Raw genomic sequence first — 23,521 nt, forward strand, 5'->3', positions numbered from 1 at the left:
TCTGCTGTATCCTACCACTTGCAAACCTCACCCTCCCTCCCTCCCTCATTCTCTTTTCACTTTTTCCAAACAAAGAACATATGAAATAGTGAGGCATGTAGGCCATTGCTTTCTTCAAATATGTCTACCTTCCCCTTTCGAAGTTATAGTTGATCTTTTTGTTCATATCTGACCTACGCATGCTCCTCTTCAAGCCAAAAAAGCGTCCTTGAATATATTTAATAACAGAGTTTTGACAGCCCTTTGAATGATGTAGTAACCTCTGTGTAAGGAGATTTCTTTGATCTTAGTCCAAAATATGTGATCCTTTATTCAAGCATGAGCATCTAAGCCACAGACTATCCAACCAAAGCAAGCAGCTTTTTCACCATTTACCTTTCCATCTCTTTTAGAAGTACATTGCTACAGAGGGACTCTAATAGCACAGATATGAATTGGTTAAGTAGCAGATGATGAGGTCTCATGGTAAATTATTGTTCTTTGGGCAGGAGGAAATTGAATAGTGGTGTTCCCCAGAGATCAGTATTGGGGGAGTGCTTTTTTTTAAAAATCCATGTTAATAACTCAGACCTGGGGATGCCAGCATAATTTCTGAATCTGTGTATGATACAAAATCTAGTTGCATTGTTAAACTACAATGACGATGTAGGAGCAAGCTGAAAGGTCGCACAGAGTTGGTGTTTGAATAACAGGCAACTTATTAAAAGCTGGTGTTCACCAGGAGACCAGCTGAAACTGATCAGCCTGAGCATAAATTTAGAGCAGCTTTTACATTCTCATTTGGCGAGATTACCAGTAAAACTACATTTTGATAACAGAATGGTGGTCACAGGAAGACTTAATTAAGTAAAAGACTAGGTCCTGATTACAGAATAAAATGATGATCCACAGGTCTAGTAGTAAATCCAATTTTCTATTACAATAATGGGTGCATGCTATAACACAATTAGTGAAGTTCCTGAAACTTGAATTTCATTGCAGTTGCAATCCATGTCTCTACTTTTGTCTGTGGTTCCCTGTTACTCCATTAGCACAACCCACCTCCCTATTTACTAATTATTAGCCCTCACAATTCTTTCCCCAATAACAGAGGACAGTGATAGATTGTAGCAAGATGTAAGCAGACTGGTGGTAAGAGTGGGCACACTCTTAACACAGAGAAACAGAAGTTGATGCATTTGGTAGGAAGACCGAGGAGAGGCAACGTGGAATCCAGGATACTGTTCTAAACAGGGTGCAGAAACAGAAGGACCTGAGGGTACATCTGCACAATTTGGAAGGGAAGCCATGCTGAATCTTTGTAAAACACTGGTCTGGCCTCAACTGGTGAACTATGTTCAATCCTAGCCTCCACATAGTATAAGTGGAAGGATATGAAGGTATTAAAGTGTGCCCAGAAAAGATTTATGAGCGTGGTTCCTGGGAATAGGGACAACAGTTACAAGGGCAGAATACAGAGGCTGGAGGTGGAAGACAAACATTACTGGGAAGATTTGATAGAAGTATAGAATAATGAGGAATCTGGTTAGAGTAGATGTGGTAGACCATTCTCTTTGATGGAGAGATTGTGGACCAGAGGTCACAGACTTAAAAGGAAGAAAATTACGAGCAGTGTGCTTTGTGTGGTTGGAATCTGAATTGATGTGATGGCGGCAAGTTTCAATGTGGCCTTTAAGAGGGAATTGGATCAATATAAAGTGAAGAAACATTTGCAACATCATGGAGAAAGACCAGCAGGTGGAACTGGAGTTCATCTGGTAGATGGCCTGCACAGATGTGATGGGCCGAATGTGCTATAACCATTTTATGATTCTGTTAAGCTATGTGCTTGTGGAGCTATTCTTTTCAATCTCATCAGAGGAATTAAAGCTGCTCCACCTCCAAGACAATTATCCATCCGATGAGACAGACACCAAAGCTTACACACAGTGCCCAGGTGTAATTCCACGAAAGCTGCATATAGTTGTAGCATCTGAGATATAAACCCTTGTAACTGAACCCAGCATTCCATCTGTTCTTCCAAATTGTTTACTGTGCCTTCATTTTTGACTTTGTATATTATGAACAAACAAGGGCAATAATATTTTAAACTTTGCTAATAAGCACATCCAAATCCTTGTTTAAATAAAAGTTTAATAGTTACTCCTTTCAAAAGTAAACCTGTCATTCTGTTGTGCTGAACAAAATAAATAACCTTGAATTTCTGACATGTACTCCATCTGCTCCCTTTTTAGCTCATTCATCAACCTTTCCCATATCACTTTGCACCAATCCTTAAACTGCACTTTCACACCTAGCTATGCTTCATCAAAAAATCGGGACACATGACACTTTCATAAAAGTCAATATTGATTGTAAATAACTTGGGCTCAAGTTGCAGATATTTGTGAAACTGTGTAAATAACGACAAACCAAAGCTAATAAGGAATTTATTTTTAGTCTTCTCTCCTGTCAACTCTTAATCTGTGCTAAATTATTAACTAATCCAGTAGCTTTCATTCTTATAACAATTTGTGTGATGCCATTTGCAATATTAGTACAGTACATCCATTTGTTTCGTCCTATCATCCCTACTTAATAGATACGTTTATTAAATTTGTGGAACTTATTTCTCCTTTACTAAAGCAATGTTGACAATATCAAAGGTTCAAAGGTTCATTTTATTGTCAAAGTACGTACGTAGAATACAATTCTGAGATTTGTCTTCTCCAGATAGCCAGAAATTACAGAAGAACCATGGAAGTCGTTGAGGCCCCTTCCCTATGAGAAAGAAAAAGAAACAAAACTGGCAAACCCCAAACCACCCTCCCCCCCCATCTCTCCCTTACACAAAAACTAACAGGTTGCCCACTCAGACACGGCATCTAAACCCCTAACCCCCAACCTCTCCCTTACACAAAAACTAACAGATCCCCCACTCGGACACGGCAGCTAAAACATCAAACCCCTAACCCCCAGCCTCCTCCCACACAAAAAAAGTAACAATAACATTAAACACCCAAACTCTCCCTCACCCAAAAAAAGTAACATATCGCTCACCCACCAATTGGCAACAAGAAAGAAAATGTAGAAAAACTGAAGGAGACCTATATAAAGTATAGTCAACATCAGTAATCATGTATGTCTCGCAATTTCAAAAACTCCTTCGTCAGCACCGAACTCAGTCCTTCCAAGGGGCCTTCATCCACCAAGAAGCAGCCTCCCATGGGGATCGACCTTTGGCCCAATGTGGCCTCCCGTGGTTCATACTATGATTTACTTAGTACCCTTAACAAAGAATTCCAGCGTTTTTCTGATAGCCAGTGTAGTGAAGTGGTTAGTGTAATACTGTTACAGTGCCAGCAATCAGTAATCATGGTTCAATTCCTGCCACTGTCTGTAAGAAGTCTACACATTCTTCCTGTGACTGCATAGGTTTCCTCCAGATGCTCTAGTATCCTCACGCATTTGAAAGACATACGGATTAGTGTTAGTAAGTTGTAAGCGTGCTAGGTTGATACTGAAAGCATGGCGACACTTTTGGGCTGTCCCCAACACATGTTTGGACTGTGTTGATCATTGATGCAAATGAAGCATTTGCATCGATGTTTCAGTGTGCACATGACAAATAAAGTGGATCTTTAACCTGTGGTTCCGTGCATTCCCTCTATCTCATATCTTAAATTGCATTATTACATTTAATACTTTTCATTCCACTGGGACTATTCATGAGTATGTAGAATTTTGAAACTTCTCTATTAATACATTCATTATTTCTGGTGCCCATTTACAACCTAAAAGTGTAAACTTGTAGAGTTTATTGACAGTTAGAGTCATAGAGAATTACAGCACAGAAATAAGCCCTTCGGTCCATTTAGTCCATGCTGAAACTATTTAAACTGCCTACTCCCATCGGCTAACACCAGGACCATAGCCCTCCGTATCCCTGCTATCCATGTACCTATCCAGACCTCTCTTAAATGTTGAAATCGAGCTTGCATGCACCACTTGTGCTGGCAGCTCATTTCACACTCTCATGGCCCTCTGAGTGAAGAAAATTCCCCTCATGTTCCCCTTAAACTTCTCACCTTTCACCCTTAACACATTACCTCAGGTTGTAGTCCCACCCAACCTCAGAGGAAAAGCCTGTTTGCATTTACCCTATCTATACCCCTCATAATTTTGTATACCTCTATCAAATTTCCTCACAGTCTTCTACATTTGAAAGAATGCAGTCCTAACCTATTCAATCTTTCCTTATAACTCAGGTCCTCCACATCCAGCAACATCCTTGCTACGTTTCTCTGCACTGCTTCAACATTGTTTACATCTTTCCTGTAAGTAGGTGACCAGAACTGCACACAATACTCCAAATTAGGCCCCACCAACATCTTATCCAACTTTAACATAACATCCTACCTTCTGTACTCAATATTCAGTATATTAATTTATGAAGGCCAATGTGCCAAAAGCTTTCTTTATGACCCTATCTACCTGTGACGCCTCTTTCAATAAATTGTGGATTCCCAGATCCCTTTGTTCTTCCACACTCCTCAGTTCACTGTGTAAGACCTACCCTGGTTGGTCCTACCAAATTGCAAAACTTCACCGTCGACCTCACCCACAATCTTGGGGTCATCTGCAAATTTGCTGATCCAGTTAACCACATTATCATCCAGATAAGTGATGTAGATGACAACCAACAAAGGACCCAGCACCAATTCTTGCAGCACACCACTGGTCACAGGTCTCCAGACAGAGAGGCAGCCCTCTGCTACCACTCTCTGGCTTCTCTCACAAAGCCAATGTCTAATCTAGTTTACTACCTCATCCTGAATGCTGAGTGACTGAACCTTTTTGACCAGTCTCCCATGCTGGACCTTGTCAAATGCCCTCCTACAGTCCATGTAGACAACATCCACTGCCTTGCTTTCATCCACTTTCCTGTTAACTTCCTGAAACTCTGTAAGTTTGGTTAGACATGACCTACCCTGCACAAAGCCACGCTGATTATGCTTAATCAGTCCATATCTATCCAAATACTTATATATCTGGTCCCTGAGAATACCTTCCAATAACTTTCCCACAGCTGTTGTCAGACTCACTGGCCTATAATTTCCTGGTTTCTGTTTAGGGCCTTTTTTAAACAGTGGAACAACATTGGCTATCCTTCAACCCTCTGATACCTCTCCTGTTGCTAAAGATGTTTTAAATATCTCTATTAGGAGCCCGGCAATTTTGCTCTTGCATTCCGTAGGGTCCGAGGGAACACCTTGTCAGGCCCTTGGGATTTATCCTCCCTGATTTGCCTCAGGAGAGCAAACACCTTGTCCTCTATAATCTGTGCAGGGTCCATGAAGCTAATGCTGCTTTGCCTCACTACTATAGACTCTGTATCAGTCTCCTGAGTAAATACAAATGCAAAGGATGCATTTAAGATCTCCACCATCTGTTTTGGCTCCACCCGTGGGTTATCATTCTGGTTTTCCAGGGGACCAATTTTGTCCCTTGTAATCCTTCTGCTCTTAACTTATCCATAGAATCCCTTAGGATCCTCCTTCACCTTATCTACTAGAGAAACATCATGCCTTCTTTTGGACTTCCTGGTTTCTTCTTAAGTGTACTCCACAAGCACCTCATTTGTTCCTACTTACCTATACCTGCTATGCACCTCCTTCTTTCTCTTAACCAGGGCCTCAATATCTCTGGAAATCCAAGGTTCTGTACATTTGTTATCTTTACCTTGTTTTCTGACAGGCAGATACAAGCTTTGTACTCTCGAAATTTTGCTTTTGACATCCTCCCACTTTCCAAGTACACCTTTGCCAGAAAGCAGCCTGTCACAATCTACACTTGCCAGATCATTTCTGATGCCATCAAAATTGGCCTTTCTCCAATTTAGAATCTCAACCCTCAGATCAGACCTATCTTTTGGCATACTTACTTAGAAAATAATGGCATTGTGGTCACTGGATGCAAAGTATTCCCCTACACAAACTTCTGTCACCTGCCCTGTCCCATTCCCTAATAGCAGATCCAGTATCACATGCTCTTTCAGAACTTCTATATAATGATGAAGAAAACTTTCCAGAATACATTTGATAAGCTCCATCCCAACTAGTCCTTCCATTAACTTCTCCAGTATTTTCAAAGTCAAAGTAAAGTGAAGCTGTATTTTCTAGTTAACTTCAGTCCCTTCCTCTCATTAGACCCTTAATTCCCCCTTTCTTTCCAATACACTTGTGTCATTTGCTATGGAGGCAGGTGCAAATAAATTTGTTCCATTGTAACTTGTTATTCTTAGCACAGTGTAATTTCTCCTGCCATTGCCTCCTCCATCACATCATCACAGATATCAATAAGTTTCTCCTGATTTGTATTTTGTTTGTTTTAGTTTGTTATGTTATACTTAGGAAATAATTTGTATCATATAGAAGCATCTTCAGTACACTTGTTCATTAAGACTCTTTTAAAAGACCAAAAGACGAATACAATAGGGTCTTTTAAGAGACTTTTGAATAGGTACATGGAGTTTAGAATTACCTAGAGGGCTATGGGTAACCCTAGGTAATTTCTAAAGTAAGTACATGTTCAGCACAGCATTGTGGGTCAAAGGGCCTGTATTATGCTGTGGGTTTTCTGTGTTCTATGTTTCTAAGACATAGGAGCAGAATCAGGCCATTCAGTCCATTGAGTCAACACTGCAATTTGATCCTGGCTGATTTATTTTCCCTCTCAGCCCCGTTCCCCATTACCTTTGATACCTCTTTCTATCCAACACCACTTTAAATATATCCATCGACTTGACCTCCACGGACGTCTGTGGCAATGAATTTCAGATTCACCTACCTCTTGCTAGAGAAATTACGCCTCATCTTTGTTCTTAGGGAATGTCCTTCTACTCTGAGGCTGGGCCCTCTGGTTCTACACACTCCCACTGTTGAAAACATCCTCTCTTTGTCCACTCACAACACGCTGGAGGAACTCAGCAGGTCGGGCAGCATCCATGGAAAAGATCGGTCGACGTTTTGGGCCGGAACCCTTCATCAGGACTGAAGAGGGAAGGGGCAGAGGCCCTATAAAGAAGGTGGGGAGAGGGTGGGAAGGAGAAGACTGGTAGGTTCCAGGTGAAAAACCAGTAAGGGGAAAGATAAAGGGGTGGGGGAGGGGAAGCAGGGAGGTGATAGGAAGGAAAGGTGAAGAAAGAATAGGGGAAAACACAATGGGTAGTAGAAGGAGGCGGAACCATGAGGGAGGTGATCGGCAGCTGGGGGGGGGGGGTTGTAGAGTGACATAGGGATAGGGGAAGGGAGGGGGAGGGAATTACCGGGAGTTGGAGAAATCTAGGTTCATACCAAGGGGCTGGAGACTACCTAGACGGTATATGAGGTGTTGCTCCTCCAACCTGAGTTTAGCCCATCTAACACATTTTAGCCTATTCTCCTAATCTGTTCAAATTCTTCTGCAGATTCCCTGCTTCCTCAACAATATCCTATCCCCACCTATCTTTTTATCATCTGCAAACTTGACCATAAAGCCATCAATTCCATCATCCAAGTCATCAATAAATAACATGAAGAGTAGTGAACCCAACACTGAACCCTGTGGAACAATATTAGTCACTGGCAACCAACCAGAAAAGACCTTCCTTTATTCCCAGTGGTTGTTTTCTGCCAGTCAGGCAATTTTCCAACCATGCTAGTATCTTTCCTGTAATACCATGGGCTCCTATCTTGTTTAGCAGTCTAACATGTGGCACCTTGTCAGAGTCCTTCTGAAAATCCAAGTAAACAATATCCACTGACTCATCTTTGCTATTTCCTTAAAGAATTCCAACAGATTTTTCAGGCAGGATTTCCTCATATAATGAAGCCAGCCATCAGATCACTGTTCATAAGGCTCTCTTCCAGAGGAGAAGGCTCCTACTTCTTATCTTTCATTTTGCTATCATTTCATTATTCTGTTTGGCTCTTCCTCAGTGTGTATTTCTACAAAATGGAGATCAACCTATTTATAGTTGATCTAGCTAAGGTTCTGTAGCAGCTTCGCAGCCTACCTCGACTTTTTTCATTTTGCCCTTCTAAAAATGAACTAGTGTTTTATGCTCTTAATAACTAATGCTAATTTTGTTGATTTGTAAAACCACATCCATGGACCTCTTTGTGTTGCCAAATCATTTATTTATTTTCTAAGGGTGTTTAGAATGTTGTTAATCTTATGCACCATCTAGCCTTTAAAGTTAATTTGCCAATTCTACTAATTTCAGTTATATATTCACATATTGGAATTGAGAATGGATTGAAAAGTCAGAAATATTTAATATTTTCATTAGCCATGACATAGAAAAAAAAGCTGCTAACAATAAATGGAGTATAAATGCTTCATTGTGCATGAATTTGGTCATACTCTATGTCAATATTTATTAAGTTCCTTCTGCACCTCATTTAGCACATTGGGTGGCAACTTTGTTGCTTCTTTAGTGTTTATCTATTTTACAAGGCCGAGTTGCTAGCTCAACACTTACCCAGCATGAGTGAAGTCATGCAAGGAACTGGCTGGATTCGAACCCGGGACCTCACGCCCCGAAGTCTGGTGCAAGTGGCACTACACCACTGGTACAGACCAATGCTTAGAAGAGAAGAGATGTGAAAGAGGTCTGCAGTAGTGATAGAAGTTCCATAGTTAGAGGAACAGAGATAAGATTCTGTAAACATGAAAGAGACGCCTGCATGGTATGTTGCCTCCCAGGTGCCAGGATCAGGGATGTCTTAGACTGGGACCATGGCATTCTTAAAGGGGAGGGTGAGCAGCCAGAAGTCTTGGTACACATTAGCACCAATAATGTAGGTAGGAAAGGCAAGGAAGTCCTGAAGAGAGATTTTAGGGAGCTTGGTTTCTGGCTGAAAAGCAGGACCACTAGGGTAAAACTTTCTGGATTGCTCCCTGTACCACGTGCCAGTGAGTGCAAGAATAGGAGCATTTGTCAGATAAATGTGTGGCTGAAGAACTAGTGCAGGGGCAGTGCTTCAGATCTATAGATCATTGGGATCTCTTCTGTGGAAGATACGACCTGTACAAAAGGATGGGTTACACCTGAGCCCGAGGAGAACCAATATCTTTGTGAGTATGTTTGCTAGAGCTGCTGGACAAGGTTTAAACTATTTTGGAAAGGCTGAGGATGGGGCAGTTGGTTTACAAACAGAGACCGTGTTTAGTGAGACTGCTAGCAAGGACAAGATGATGATAGGGCAAAATTGCAGTCAATGGGATGAGTTGCAATGTAAAAGGAGAGCAAAATTGAAAAGGGTGATGGATACAAGGCTGAAGATGTTTGAATGCATGCAGCATACAGAATAAAGTAGATGAACTTGTAGCACAGGTAGAGATTGGCAGGTATGAAGTTGTGGGCATCACTGAGTCATGGCAGAAAGAAATCTATAAATTGGAACTTAACATCCAAGGTACACATTGTATCGAAAGGACTGGCAGGTAGGCAGAGAGGGTGGGGTAGCTTGTTTGGTAAATCAAATCCTCAGAAAGAGGTAACATATTATTGGAAGGTGTAGAATCACTGTGGGTTGAGCTAAGAAACTGCAAAGGTAAAAAGACCCTTATGGGAGTTATATCCGGGCCTCGAAGCTGCAACATAGATGTGGGCTACAAATTACAAAAGGAGATGGAAAAGGGCAATGTTACAATAGTCATGGAGAATTTCAATAGGCAAGTAGATTGGGAAAATCAGGTTGGAGTTGGATTCCAAGCGGGGGAATTTGTAGAATGAAAAAAGATGGCTTTTTAGAGTAGCTCATTGTTCAGCCCACTAGGGGATCAGCTATTCTGGATTTGTTGTTGTGCAGTAAACTAAAATTGATCAGAGAGCTTCAGGTAAAGGAACCCTTAGCTGCCAGTGACATAATATGATAGAATTCACCATGCAATTTGAAAGAAAGAAGCTGAAGTCAAATGTATCGGTATTAAAGTGGAATAAAGGGTATTAAAGAGGTATGACAGAGAAACTGGCCAAATTCGATTGGAAGAGGACACTGCTAGGCATAACGGCAGAGGAATTGCTGGGAACAATTCAGAAGGCAGAGGATAGATACATCCCAAAGAAGAAGAAATATTCTAAAGGCAGGCTGATGCAACTTTGGCTGACAAGGGAAGTCAAAGCCAACGTAAAAGCCAAACAAAGGGTATATAATAGAGCAATAATTAGTAGGAGGTTAGATGATTGGGAAGCTTTTAAAAACTAACTGAAGGCATCTAAAAAAGTCATTAAGAAGGTAAAGGTGGAAAATGAAGGTAAGCTAGCCAATTGTATTAAAGAGGATACAAAAGTTTCGTCAGATATAAAAAGAGGCAAGAGTTGATATCGGACTGCTGGAAAATGATGCTGAAGAGGTAGTAATGGGGTCAGGGAAATAGTGGACGAACTGAATAGGTATTTTGCATCAGTCTTTACTGTGGAAGACACGAGCAGTACGCCGGAAGTTCAAGTGTGTCAGGACAGAAGTGAGAAAAGTTGCCATTACTAGGGAGAATGCGCTTGGGAAACTGAAAGGTCTGAAAGTAAGCAAATCACTTGATCCAGGTGGTCTACACCTCAGGGTTCTGAAAGAGGTGGCTGAAGAGATTGCCTTTCAAGAATCAATAGACTCTGACATGGTTCTGGAAGATTAGAAAATTGTAAATGTCACTCCACTCTTCAAGAAGGGAGAGTGACAGAAGAAGTGAAATTATAGGCCAGTTAGTCTGACCTCAGTGGTTGGGAAGATGTTGGAGTTGATTGTTAAGGATGTTGTTTTGAGGTACTTGGAGGCACATGATAAAATAGACTGATGACAGTATGGTTTCCTTAAGGATAAATCTCGCCCTACGACAAATCTTTTGGAATTCTTTGGAGAACTAACAAGCAGGATAGACAAAGGAGAATTGGTGGATACTTGGATTTTCAGAAGGTCTTTGACAAGGTGCCGCACATGAGGCTGCTTAACAAGTTAAGAGCCCATGGTATTACAGGAAAGATACTAGCATGGGTGGAGCATTGGCTGATTGGCAGAAGGCAAAAGGAAGAAAGGAGAGCCTTTTCTGATTGACTGCTGGTGACTAGTGGCATTCCTCAGGAGTCTGTGTTGGGACCGCTTTTTTTTACATTATGTGTCAATGAATTGGATGACAGAATTGATAGCTTTGTGGCCAAGTTTGCAGATGATATGAAGATAGGTGGAGAGGTTGTGTTGAGGGAGCATGGAGGCTACAGGAGAACTTAGACAGATTAGGTGAATGGACAAAAGAAATGGCAGATGGAATACAGTGTCTGGAAGTGTATGGATATGCAACTTGGTGGAAGAAATAAAGGCATAGACTATTTTCAAAATGGGGAGAAAATTCAAAAATGCAAGGTGCAAAGAGACTTGGGAGTCCTCGTGCAGGATTCCCTAAAGGTTAATTTGTAGGTTGAATCAGTGGTGAGGAAGGCAAATGCAATGTTGGCATTACTTTTGAGAAGACTTGAATATAAAAGCAATGATGTAATGTTAAGGCTTTATAAGGCACTGGTAAGGCCTCACTTGAAGTATTGTGTGCAGTTTTGAGCCCCTTATCTACAAAAAGATGTGCTGACGTTGGAGAGGATTCAGAGGAGGTTCATGAGAATGACTCTGGGAATGAATAGGTTAACATATAGGGATCAATTAATGGCTCTGGGCCTGTGCTCCCTGGAATTCAGAAGATCGAAGGGGAATTTCATCAAATGTTGAAAAGCCTTGATAAAATGGATATGGTAAGGGAGTCTAGGACCAGAGGGCACATCCTCAGAATAGAGGGGTGTCCATTTAGAATAGAAAAAAGGAGGAATTTCTTTAGCCAGAGAGTGATGGATACGTAGAATACATTGCCACATGCAGTTATGAAGGCCATGAGTATATGAATATATTTAAGGCAGAGGTTGGTAGATTCTTGATTAGTCAGGGCATGAAGAGTTGCAGGGCAAAGGCAGGAGATTGGGGCTGAGGGGGAATTGGATCAGCCATGATGAAATGTTGGGACAGACTTGATCGTCAAAATGGCCTAATTCTGCTTCTATATCTTATAATCTTATGGTCTTACAATAATAAAAAAAACCTTTAAATTAAAGCTCAGACTTGTGAACGGTTTTCCAGACACTGTCTCACCAAGGCCTGATATAATTGCATTAAGATCTGTCTAGTCTTGTACTCAAATCCCCTTGCAATAAAATGTGAATTTAATACTTCCCTTCCTAATTATACTTGCATGTTATTCTTCAGTGATTTGTGCACAAGCACACACTAGTTCTTCTGAACACTTTTTGATCCATCACCATGAAGGAAATAGTTGACCAAAATTAAGATTTTCACATATTTCCAGTTTATACTCCATCAGCCATATCATCAGTTCACTAAACTTATATTCCCGTGAATCTTTCTGCATTCTTCTCACAGCTCTCACTCCCATCCACTAGATGTCAATTCTGGATAGCTGAATATACAGCATTTGGTGTTCACAATGTGGTCTTCTCTGCATTGGAAAAGACGAGGGCATTTGGCTGAGCACCTGAGTTCAATTGACGGGGCAACCCTGAGCTTCCCATTGCCAGGCACTTTAATTCTCTATCCCATTCCTAATGTGACCTCCTGTATTGTTACAATGAGGCCCAATGGAAGCTTGAGGGACTGCACCTCATCTTCAATCTTTCTGGACTCAATATTGAATTCTACAATTTAAGGTAACTCAATTTCTCTATCTGCATTCATCACCTATATGTGATTTTAGCTCAGATTGTTTTATTTTTCTTTTTTTCCTTTTTTTCCTTTGTTTTCTCCTTAGGAGCGGAGGGCGTACCTTTGGATTGTGCCAAGCTTTTTTTCTAGTCTGCTTTATGAATAAATTTAAAAGTTGCTGTAAATGCATACACAGATTTCATTCAGCTAAGCTAAGGGAAATAAATAATGTTTATCTAACCCCTACCGCCTAATTGTAGTATAATAAAGGATCTGAATAATTAGAGTTTGTACCAGGCAGATTGCAGGTGGAATTATGATATTTTATGAAAGGAAGCATTTATCAGTTTGTACTTATCATCTGTCTATTCTGCAGCTGTTACCCTAACAGTCGCTCATTTTTTTGGATCACAGAGTGTTTCAAGGTTGATTGCTTGGCATGAGTAGCCAGAAGGGAAGTTTGACTGATGGAATGTGCAAGCATAAAGGCTAAAGGAATGTTGTGGGTGGTTAAACCTAACTAGGTGTGTCTGCAGTACATATGCTTGCCTCTATGTGCCACATTACTTCTAAGTGCAATCAGTCTCTTTGTTGTGAAAGATCTTGCATGGATATTGCTCATGCTTGCCTGCTGGGGGGTGATTTTTGTGTTCTTCAGACCATCTGCCACTTCAGTAAATGCAGGACCTAACAGGCCAAAAGCAGAAGTCTGCGGCCAGTTAATGCTTAAAATAGCAATTAGATGCTCAGCGTAACGGATCAAAAAAAATCATTAGATCGTTAAATATAAGTGAATGTTTTGGAGAGAATACTTTGAACAGTGCCCTGTGCTCTTGGAAAGCGACACAGAAAATTTTTAAAAATCAGTGTCAATAAAGTTCTGTTCTCTAGTTGTCTTTGGAGTAGTTAAGGTGTACAGTACTGCAGCTGCTTTGGACTCTTTTCTGAATTAATTTGCAGTGCCTTTGGTAGTTATTCATTGAGCTTCTGAGAAAATTCTTTCAAAAAACTGAACAAATTTACACAATAGTATGCAAACTTGATGAGCAAGTATGTACGTGTACCAATTAAAATGCTTTCTACACGATGGCAAACAACAAGATAATAGAGGCATTTCTATGTCACTGCAGCACCTGCTAATCATCTGGTTTGGAACTTGTATGGTACAATAGAGAAAAGACATGTTCCATGTTTTTACATCTGCAGATGGTGTTTGGCCAAAGAAACACCATTTTCCGTAAAATTATACTAATCAGGCACTATATGCGAGTGCCGACTAAATCAGCGAGAACATAGGAAAGCTCCGAAGGAAAGCAGCGGGAAATTTCTAGGCGCAGTAACTTGGGGAGAGTTTTCTAATGTGTGGATGAAACAGACGGATGGTGCACAATTACAGAAAATGTGAAGTGAAAGGATTAAAATGGATGAGCAGAAGAGGAGGATAAAGATGTGTTTAGGTACACCGTGGTTCAACAAGAACCATAGTTGAGCAATGGTTAAATAAACAGGACTAAGGACCTAGGTGATTAAAGAACGGAGTGGGCATTATAGTCAGAGTGGTGGCAGTAGATAAGAAAAATAAAATGGGAAAATGCTTCCAGGGAAAGAGCAAATAATAATCTCATAAAAGTGGCTGTGGGCTACGGAGACAAACTGAATGAGGTGTGCAAAATTGTGACAGAGGAAGTTGTGCCAAGTCCAAGTGGTCACTGCAGTCCAGGACCCATGATGGTTGAAGCAATGCGTGACTAATGATGCTAAAGAATCGATGTTGCTAAATAGTATCCAAGTGTGAACATAATTATATTCAAGATAGGTGTTGGTTAAGCCAAGTCTTAAGGACAGAAGGAAGTAGGAGATCCTTAGAGAAGTTTGGGGCTAATTGGAGAATGAAGGTTTAAAGTTATACCAGGTTGATGGGATATTGCAACTGGCCAATTCATCTGAACTAGTTGAAGCCTTGATCTGGAGTCCCTGGTTGTCTGTTTGGAGTAGGTTCTTTCTGGAGTAACTTCAACTTGTGCTTGAAGAACCCCATGGAGTAGTGATTTTGTAGGGGCTTGATTCAGGACATGGTGTTGGCTAATTTGGGAGAAATCCTGATTGACATTTGTTTTTGCCAAGTTTTTCTTTAACTTGAAACATCATAAGTTGCTAGTCACCCAGGGTTCATGGATTTTCTCTAATCCAAGACCACTATCCACCAACTGCTTGCCACAGAAGTTCCAGATAAGACAAAAATGTAAGAGGAGCAGTTACCCTCTAATAAATTAGACCATAAGACCATAAGACATAGGAGCAGAATTAGGCCATTTGGCCCATTGAGTCTGCTCCGCCATTTTATCATGGCTGATCCTTTTTTCCTCCTCCTCAACCCCATTTCCCAGCCTTTTCCACATAACCTTTGATGCCATGTCCAATCAAGAACCTAACAATCTTTGCCTTAAATACACCCAATGACCTGGCCTCCACAGCTGCATATGGCAACAAATTCCACAAATTCACCACCCTCTGGCTAAAGAAATTTCTCCGCATCTCTGTTTTGAATGGATGCTCCTCTATCCTGAGGCTGTGCCCTCTTGTCCTAGACTCTCTCACCAATGGAAATATCCTTTCCACATCTACTCTGTCTAGTACTTTCAACATTTGGAAGTTTCAATGAGATCCCTCATCCTTCTAAATTCCAGCGAGTACAGACCCAGAATCATCAAACGTTCCTTGTATGATAACCCTTTCATTCCTGGAATCATCCTTGTGAACCTCCTCTCAACCCTTTCCAATGCCAGCACATCTCTTCTAAGATGAGGAGCCCAAAACTGTACACAATACTCAAGGTGGGGCCTCACCAGTGCCTTATAAAGCCTCAACATCACATCCCTGCTCTTGTATTCTAGACCTTTTGAAATTAATGCTAACATTGCATTTGCCTTCCTCACCACTGACTCAACCTGCAAGTTAACCTTTAGGGTGTTCTGCACAAGGACTCCCAAGTCCCTTTGCATCTCAGATTTTTGGATTTTCTCCCTGTTTATATTTATTTCTACTACCAAAGTGCATCACCAAGTTCATGCATTTTCCAACATTATATTTCATTTGCCACTTTCTTGCCTATTCTCCTAACCCGTCTAAGTCCTTCTGCATCATACCTGTTTTCTCAACACTACCTGCCCCTCCACCAATCTTCATATCTTCTGCAAACTTGGCAACAAAGCCATCTATTTCATCATCTAAGTTATTTATATACAGCATAAAAAGGTGTGGTCCCAACACCAACCCTTACGGAACACCACTCGTCACTGGCAGCAAACCAGACAAAGATCCTTTTATTCCCACTTGCTGCCTTCTTCCAATCCGTCAATGCTCTAACCTCTAACTTTCCTGTAATACCTGGTAAGCAGCCTTATGAGTGACACCTTATCAGAGGCCCTCTGAAAGTCCAAATATACAACATCTACTACATCCCCTTTATCTATCCTACTTGGAGTCTCTTCAAAGAATTCAACAGGTTTGTCAAACAGGATTTTTCCTTAAGGAAACCATGCTGACTTTGTCCTATCTTGTCCTGTGTCACCAAGTACTCCATCACCTCGTTCTTAACAATTGACTCTAACATCTTCCCAGCCACTGAGGTCAGGCTAACTAGTCTTTAATTTCCTTTCTGCTGCCTTCCTCTTTTCTAAAGAGTAGGGTGATATTTGCAATTTTCCAGTCCTCTAGCACCATGCCAGAGTCCAAAGATTTTTGAAAGATCATTTCTAATGCCACCACAATCTCTAATGCTGCCTCTTTCAGAACCTTTTGAAATTCCTTCAAAGCACAGTATAGTTTAGGATATGAATGTGAAAGGATTTTTTTCACTGCTACGTGGAAGCAGACAACAGTTGGGCTGTATCTAAGGTGGTCAAAAGTACACAGAAGCAGTAGACTAATAAAGCACAGCGGCAGTGATTATCTTATCACAACCTACAGCCCAATAGGTAATTATGCATTTATTATTTTGCAGACGGTTTTCAAATGAGGGAAAGGCAGGTGCTGCCTTTCCTGCCAGACCAGCTACCTAGAATTTAGAAAAGTTAAAAAGGATTGTCTTGTATAAATCCTTTGCTTATTATTATACAGAAAGGCAGTTATTGAAGGATTTAGGTCATTAATTTGACTGATTAATGATCTTTCAGTTCTGTTTTTCCAGCAGTGGTTTTGTTCCCTGATGAATGTTATCTAGTATATCACATCATGTCTGCAGCGTGAAGTATCCCACAGTTTCCACTGACTTTAGACAGCAGTAGCTCAGTACAGCTGAAGCAATATTTTAATTGCTTTTTGTATGCTTATGTCAAATCAAAAGTACCTTTGTAGTAATCATCCAGGTTTCATATTTTAATTGATTATCTGATTGGTTGTCTTATATAAACATCAAAAATATATATGTACTGATGCTTTCGATTTAGATTGTGGAAGGTGAGGGCAATTTGTACTTCACAAGATATTGCAGAATTTCTGTTTATATATCACAATATACTCAGTGGCCACTTTATTAGATACCCCGGCACTTTTCTGCATGTATGTCCTTGATGGCAGCTAGGCTGGCGCCAGTAATGAGTTGGGCAGTTCTTAACTACCCATTGTAAAGCCTTCCTGTCCGTCACAGTGCATTTTCCATACCATGCAGTGACGTAGCTTGTTATAGGATGTTCTCTACTGCATATCTGTAGAATAACATGAGTATAGATGTGCATAGTCCAGCTCTCTTCAGCCTCCTCAGAAAATAAAGGCATAAGTGAGCTTTCCTGATCGTGTAGATAGTTTTCCGATTGTAATTAGTGATTAGTTCTATAATGTAGAAAAACAAAAGGAACAGCAGAAGGAGGAAAAGAATAAAAGAGATTTTCATACTATTGAGTAAAATTGGGGATTAAATGACAAAAAAGATTATGGTGGAGGCAATTAAAGATCTATCTTATAATCATTCTAGATGGGAGTATCAGAATAGGTTGACCTCAGGGGTTGAGATTAGAAGGCTGTGCTGTGCCTGAGCAAGGAACTGTGTTCCTAATCCAGTTTCAGTAGCATCAGTGCTCCATACCAGGTGAGCAATTAAAATATTGAACCCAAATCACAATTTCACCTTTATGAGATAAGTTTATGAAGAAAGAAGCCTTCATTCTAAGTTTCATACATACCCATATATAACAGATTACAATTTTTTCATTTCTACTGCCAACTTGCAATAATCAGCAGGCACTATGCCTCCTAATTTTAAAGAGTAGACCGGCCTGAAATTTTGACTCATCGTTTCCACAGATGCTGCCCGACCCACTGCGTTCCTTCAGCATGTTGTGAGAGTTGCTTTAAAGAGTAGGATTTCATATGTAGCCTGAATATATAAACAAAGAATAAAATCAAAGCACGGTTATCCAGTACCAGAAATCTGATAGCAGCTTGTGTTGCCTTTTGCATATTGACTTTACTTTGACAGTTCTGTTTAGACCAGTTGATTGTATTTTCAAGCAAGTAATGATATTTTCATTGGTATATCCTTACTGTTTAAATGTGCTAAAAGTAACAGTGCATGATGCAGAAGTTAATCAAGTTGCTATTTTATAGAGTAGTGGTAGAAACGACTGTTGTGACTGTCAGCCAGTGATTCCATTTTAATTTTTACATGTTCACTTTGAGTGAGTGAAGGTCTCCGTCGGTCAGGGTTGATCATGGATATTGTGTCCCAGCTGTTTAGATACGCAGGCCTTGGCAGTACGATATGGAGAGCAAGCTATTGCCCATCTCGCCAGCTCCCCCTCTCCACGCACCTGATGAATCCAAAGGAGTGGCAGAGACCAATACAGTTTGATACCAGCAGTGACGAGAGTTGCCAGTCAGCATTGAACTCAACGTAGGACTGCCTTAGGGACTCCAGCTCCGGATTTTTTTCCTCAGGGTTTACTCCTGAGACCTTACTCATGAGTGGGTATAGCCGCAAGGCAGCGGAAGTTTGGATCAGAGTTTTCCCTCTCCTAGATGATCTGCCAACCACGGCTGATAAGCCCCATCTGCTCAAAGCGACCGGTTTTAGGGCACCAGTAATCCGCCTTTGCCCCTTCTCCTGTCAGTAGAAACAGTTCCGCCAGGCTTAATAGTTAAGCCATGCATGAAGGCCAGGAGCTGGACTTGGTTGTCAGAGGCTATTTGAGGTGCACGCTATTGGAAGCATTTAATAGGGAATGGGAGCTTGTCCCCATTACAGCCCATGAAGCCAATGGTCACTTTAATGTGTCACATTAGTAGTGGCTTACTGAAATACTATTGCACAGTACCAAGAAAGCTGCCTTTAGTTATTTAAATAAGTTAGGTTTGAGCGGAGAGGCCATAGTGGGAGTGACCATTGTGTGAGTGGGCCAGTGTTAGAGTGGGAAGTTCAGGCTTGGGCTCATAGGGGCTTCAGCGAGAAGAGGCAAAGGCTGTAGGTAGATTTGTTTTGTTAATTTATTTTTCTTTCTTATTGCACAATTAGAGCAGTGAGGTGGCCAGGCAGAATGCTCCTCTTGCAGAATGTGGAAAGACAGGAAGTCCAGTGTACCTGACGACTACACCTGCAAGAAGTGCATCCAGCTACAGCTTCTTTCAAACCATGTTAAGATGAAATTGGAGCTGGAACTGGATGAACTTTGGATCATTTGAGAGACTGAAGGGTTGATCAACAGCATGTACAGGAAGGTAGTTACACCTGAAGTCCAGAACACAGAAAGCTGGGTGACTGTCAGGAGGGGGGAAAGGGATAGACAGCCATTGCAGAGTACCCCTGTGGCCATTCCCCTTAACAACAGGTGTACCACTTTGGGTACAATTGCGGAATTGCGGTGGGGGAATAACCTAGCCCAGGAAAGCCATGACGGTCAGATCTCTGGTGCTGAATCTGGCTCTATGGCTCAGAAGGGAAGTGGGGAAGGGATGTGAGCTGTAGTGTTAGGGGATTTGTTGGTTAGGGAAACAGTAAAGAGTTCTATGGATGCAAATAGGATTCCCAGATAGTTTGTTGCCTCCTGTGTACCAGGAAAAAGGACATCTTGATTCGAGTCCACAACATTCTTAAGTGAGAGGGTGAACAGCTAGAGTGGCCAATGTCAGTTCCAATGACATGGGTAGGCAGGTAGTGAGATCCTGCAAAGTGAGTTCAGGGTGTTAGGTGCTATCTTAAAGGACAGGACCTCTAGGGTTGTGATATTAGGATTGCCACCTGTGCCACATGCTAGTGAGTCCAGAAATGGCTAAAGAGTTAGAGGAGCCAATTTTAGAGAGATCATAGACTATAGCAAGAATCATAAGGTTGTGATCATAGATGATTTTAAGTTTCCACGTATTGACTGGGACTCCCTTACTGCAAAAGGGCTAGATGGGATAGAGTTTGTCAAAATGTGTTCTAGAAAGATTCCTTAATCAATACATAGGGGTCTGTAGAGTGAGACTAGAGAAAGTATGATACTAGATCTCCTATTAGAGAGTGAGACAGGGCAGTTGACAGAAGTTTATGCGGGATAACACCGCATCTCGTGATCATAATGCCTTTAGTTTCCGAGAAGGGTAGTTCTCATCCTTGGTTTGAGATTCTCAGTTGGAGAAAGGTCAGTTTTGATGGTGTTAGAAAGGATATGGCACATGTGGATTGGGACAGGCTGTTGTCTGGCAAAGGTGTACTTGGTATGTGGGTGGCCTTCCAAAGTGAGATTTTGAGACCACAGAGTTTGTATGATCCTGTCAGAATTAAAAGGCAGGGTTAACAGGTTTAGGAATCTTGGTTTTCAAGAGATATTGTTTCCTGGTTAAGAGGAAGAAGGTGCATAGCAGGAATAGACAGCAAGAAAGAGATGAGGTGCTCGAGAAGTTGAGGACATGCACAAAAACACTTGAGAGGGAAGTCAGGAGGGCTAAAATAAGGCTTGAGTTTGCTCTGCTAGTCAAGATGAGGGAGAATACAAAGGGCTTCTACAGATGTTATGAGCAAAAGGATAGTAAAGAATAAAAATGGTCCAATTGAAGACTAGCATGATCATCTACACATGGAGCTGGAAGAGTTTAGGGAGTTCTTAAGAGGATTTTCTTGCATCTGTATTTCCTCAGGAGATGGACACAGAATATATGTGAATATTTTAGCCCAGAATACCTGTGGAATTCTCTGCCCAGGGAAGCAGTTGAGGCTTCTTCACTAAATATATTTAAGAAACAGTTAGATAGGTTTTTACATAGTAAGGGAATTAAGGGTTATGGGGAAAAGGCAGGTAGATGAAGCTGAGTTTACGGATGGATCAGCCATGATCTTATTGAATGGCGGGGCAGGCTCAATGGGCTGGATGGCCTACTCCTGCTCCTATTTCTTATGTTCTTATATAGAACTAAGACAAAACAATCGTGAGGTCATGGGTTGTATCTGGATCACAGAAGAGGAGGCGCCTGCTGTCTTGAGGCAAATTGGTGGATTAGTCCCCAGGGCCTAACAAGGTGTCTCCTTGGACCTTGTGGAAGACTAGTACAGAAACTGCAGGGGGCCCGGCAGAAATATCTAAAACATCCGTAACCAAAGCTGAGGTGCCAGAGGACTGGAGGATAGCTAATGTTCTGTTGTTTAAGAAAGACTCTAAAAATAATGCAAGAAATTGTAGGCCGATGAGCCTGACATCAGTAGTGCATAAGCTATTCAAAAGTATTCTAAGGAGCAGGGTATCTAAATATTTAGATAGGTAGGGCCTGATTAGGTATAGTCAACATGGGTTTTTGTGTGATAAGCCATATCTAACCAATCTTGTAGAGTTTTTTGAGGAGGTTACAGAAAAGTTGTTGAGGGCAAGGTAGTGGGTGTTGTTTACACAGACTTTACCAAGGCCTTTGACAAAGCCTTGCATGGGAGGTGGATCATAAAGATTCATTTACTTAGCATTCAGGGTGAGGTAGCAAAATGGATTGAAAATTGACTTCAAAGTTAAAGCCAAAGAGGGGTAGTAGTTGGTTGCCTCTCTGACTGAAGGCCTGTCACTAGTGATGTGCTGCGGGGATTGGTGTTGGGACCATTGTTGTTTGTCATCTATATCAACAAACCATTACCGAGATGGTAAACAGGATCAGCAAATTTGTGTTTAACACAAAGATTGGGGCCAGAGTGGACAGCAAGGAAGGCTGTCAAAGCTTGCGGTGGAATCTAGACCAGATGAAAAAAACAGGTTGAAAAATGGCAAATGGAATTTAATGCAGACAAGTGTGAGGTGTTAGGGAGTATGAACCTGGTTAGAACTTATTCGTTGAACAGCAGGGCACTGAGGAAAACGGTAGAACAAAGGGATCTGTGAATACAGATCCATAATTTCTTGAAAGGGTTGTAAAGAGAGCTTTTGGTACATTGGACTTCGTATATCAAAGTATTGAATAGATGAGTTGGAATGTTATTTTGAAGTTGTTTAAGACATTGGTGAGGCAAAATTTGGAATATTATGAGCAATTTTGGTGCCCTACATACAGGAAAGATATCAATAAAATTGAAAGAGTACAGAGAAAATTTACAAGGATGTTGCTGGGACTTAAGGACCTGAGTTATCAGGAAAGGTTGAATAGGGTAGAATTTTTTCCGTGGAGCTTCGGAGAAACGGCAAGATTTGTTAAGGTAAATACATGCAGGCTTTTTGCACTAGAGCTCATAGGTTAAGGGTGAAAGGTGAAATACTTAAGGGGAAACTGAGGGGGAACTTCTTCACAGAGTGGGCAGTGTCCTTAAGTTTCGGTTGTTTTTTTTGTTTTACTGTGAAACAGCATCTGAACTACACCACAATAAAATGTAATCTCAGCAAATAATGATCTTGTTATAATTATCCGAGTGCTGTCAGTAGCTGTTGTTTCTCCCTCACTTTTTCTATAATTAATTTACGAGTGATACCCACTTTTATCTTCTAAGGTTTTGCATTGCATAAAGCCACAAACAATGCCAGTGTCTTCACCCTGAAATGGCATTCATACAGTGTCTCCTCTGTTCATTCCATTTCAGTGGACTTTGACTTCACAATCCCATTCTACATTTTCCCACCACACCCCTGATCCTTTGCTGGAGTTGATCACCAGTCTATCAAGTTCAAAATCATTTAATCAGCTGCATAACACATAGATGGAGTATTAATGTGTTCTTTGCAACAATCAAAAACTAATCCAGCAAATTTTTAATGTCAAATGTAAATTGAACATTCAAGAACAAATCAGGCAGTATCTATGGAAAGAAGTAGTCGATGTTTTGGGCTGAGACCTTTCATTGGGACAGGAAAAGAACGGGTAAGAAGCCAGAATAACCTGCTTATGAACATACCAATTTTACAGAGAAAGGCAAACTATGCTTTCATTTCCCATCTTCAAAGGAGGGAATCACTAAACAATGCAAGAAGATTTTTATGGATATATCCTCTGCCCCACCATATCAACAGCCAATGATAGAATCCTGGATATCTACCCTTCACAAGATAGAAAACTACTCAGGTAATAATGACTGAGAGACAAGCTAGATTATAGAAAGAAGGGATATGTTCCAATTTTGCTTCAAATCATTCCAGAGGACTTCAAGCTGTTATATTTTGGGAGTTCAACCTCACATTGAGCAAGTCAAAAGGACAAACAACAGCCTTCACAACCGGATAGCTGAAGTTAAGACGGGGTTGGGCTGCTGATGACTTCAAATAAAGGTCAAATCTGAATGAGCAAGGTACTGGGCAGATCACCATATTGCAAGACATTTCCCGATTGCATCTCCAGACCAGATATCCTAGCCACTTAAAAATGTA

General features: G+C 41.0%; 1 protein-coding gene across 6 annotated transcripts in view; it reads left to right on the plus strand.

The window, feature by feature from the left end:
- The window catches only part of ralgapa2 (Ral GTPase activating protein catalytic subunit alpha 2), a 538,758-nt gene that overhangs the window by 512,572 nt on the left and 2,665 nt on the right, over positions 1-23,521 (plus strand). The window lies entirely within an intron of this gene.

This window comes from Mobula hypostoma, chromosome 8 (genome assembly GCF_963921235.1).
Source record: "Mobula hypostoma chromosome 8, sMobHyp1.1, whole genome shotgun sequence".
Classification (NCBI taxonomy): Eukaryota; Metazoa; Chordata; class Chondrichthyes; order Myliobatiformes; family Myliobatidae; genus Mobula; species Mobula hypostoma.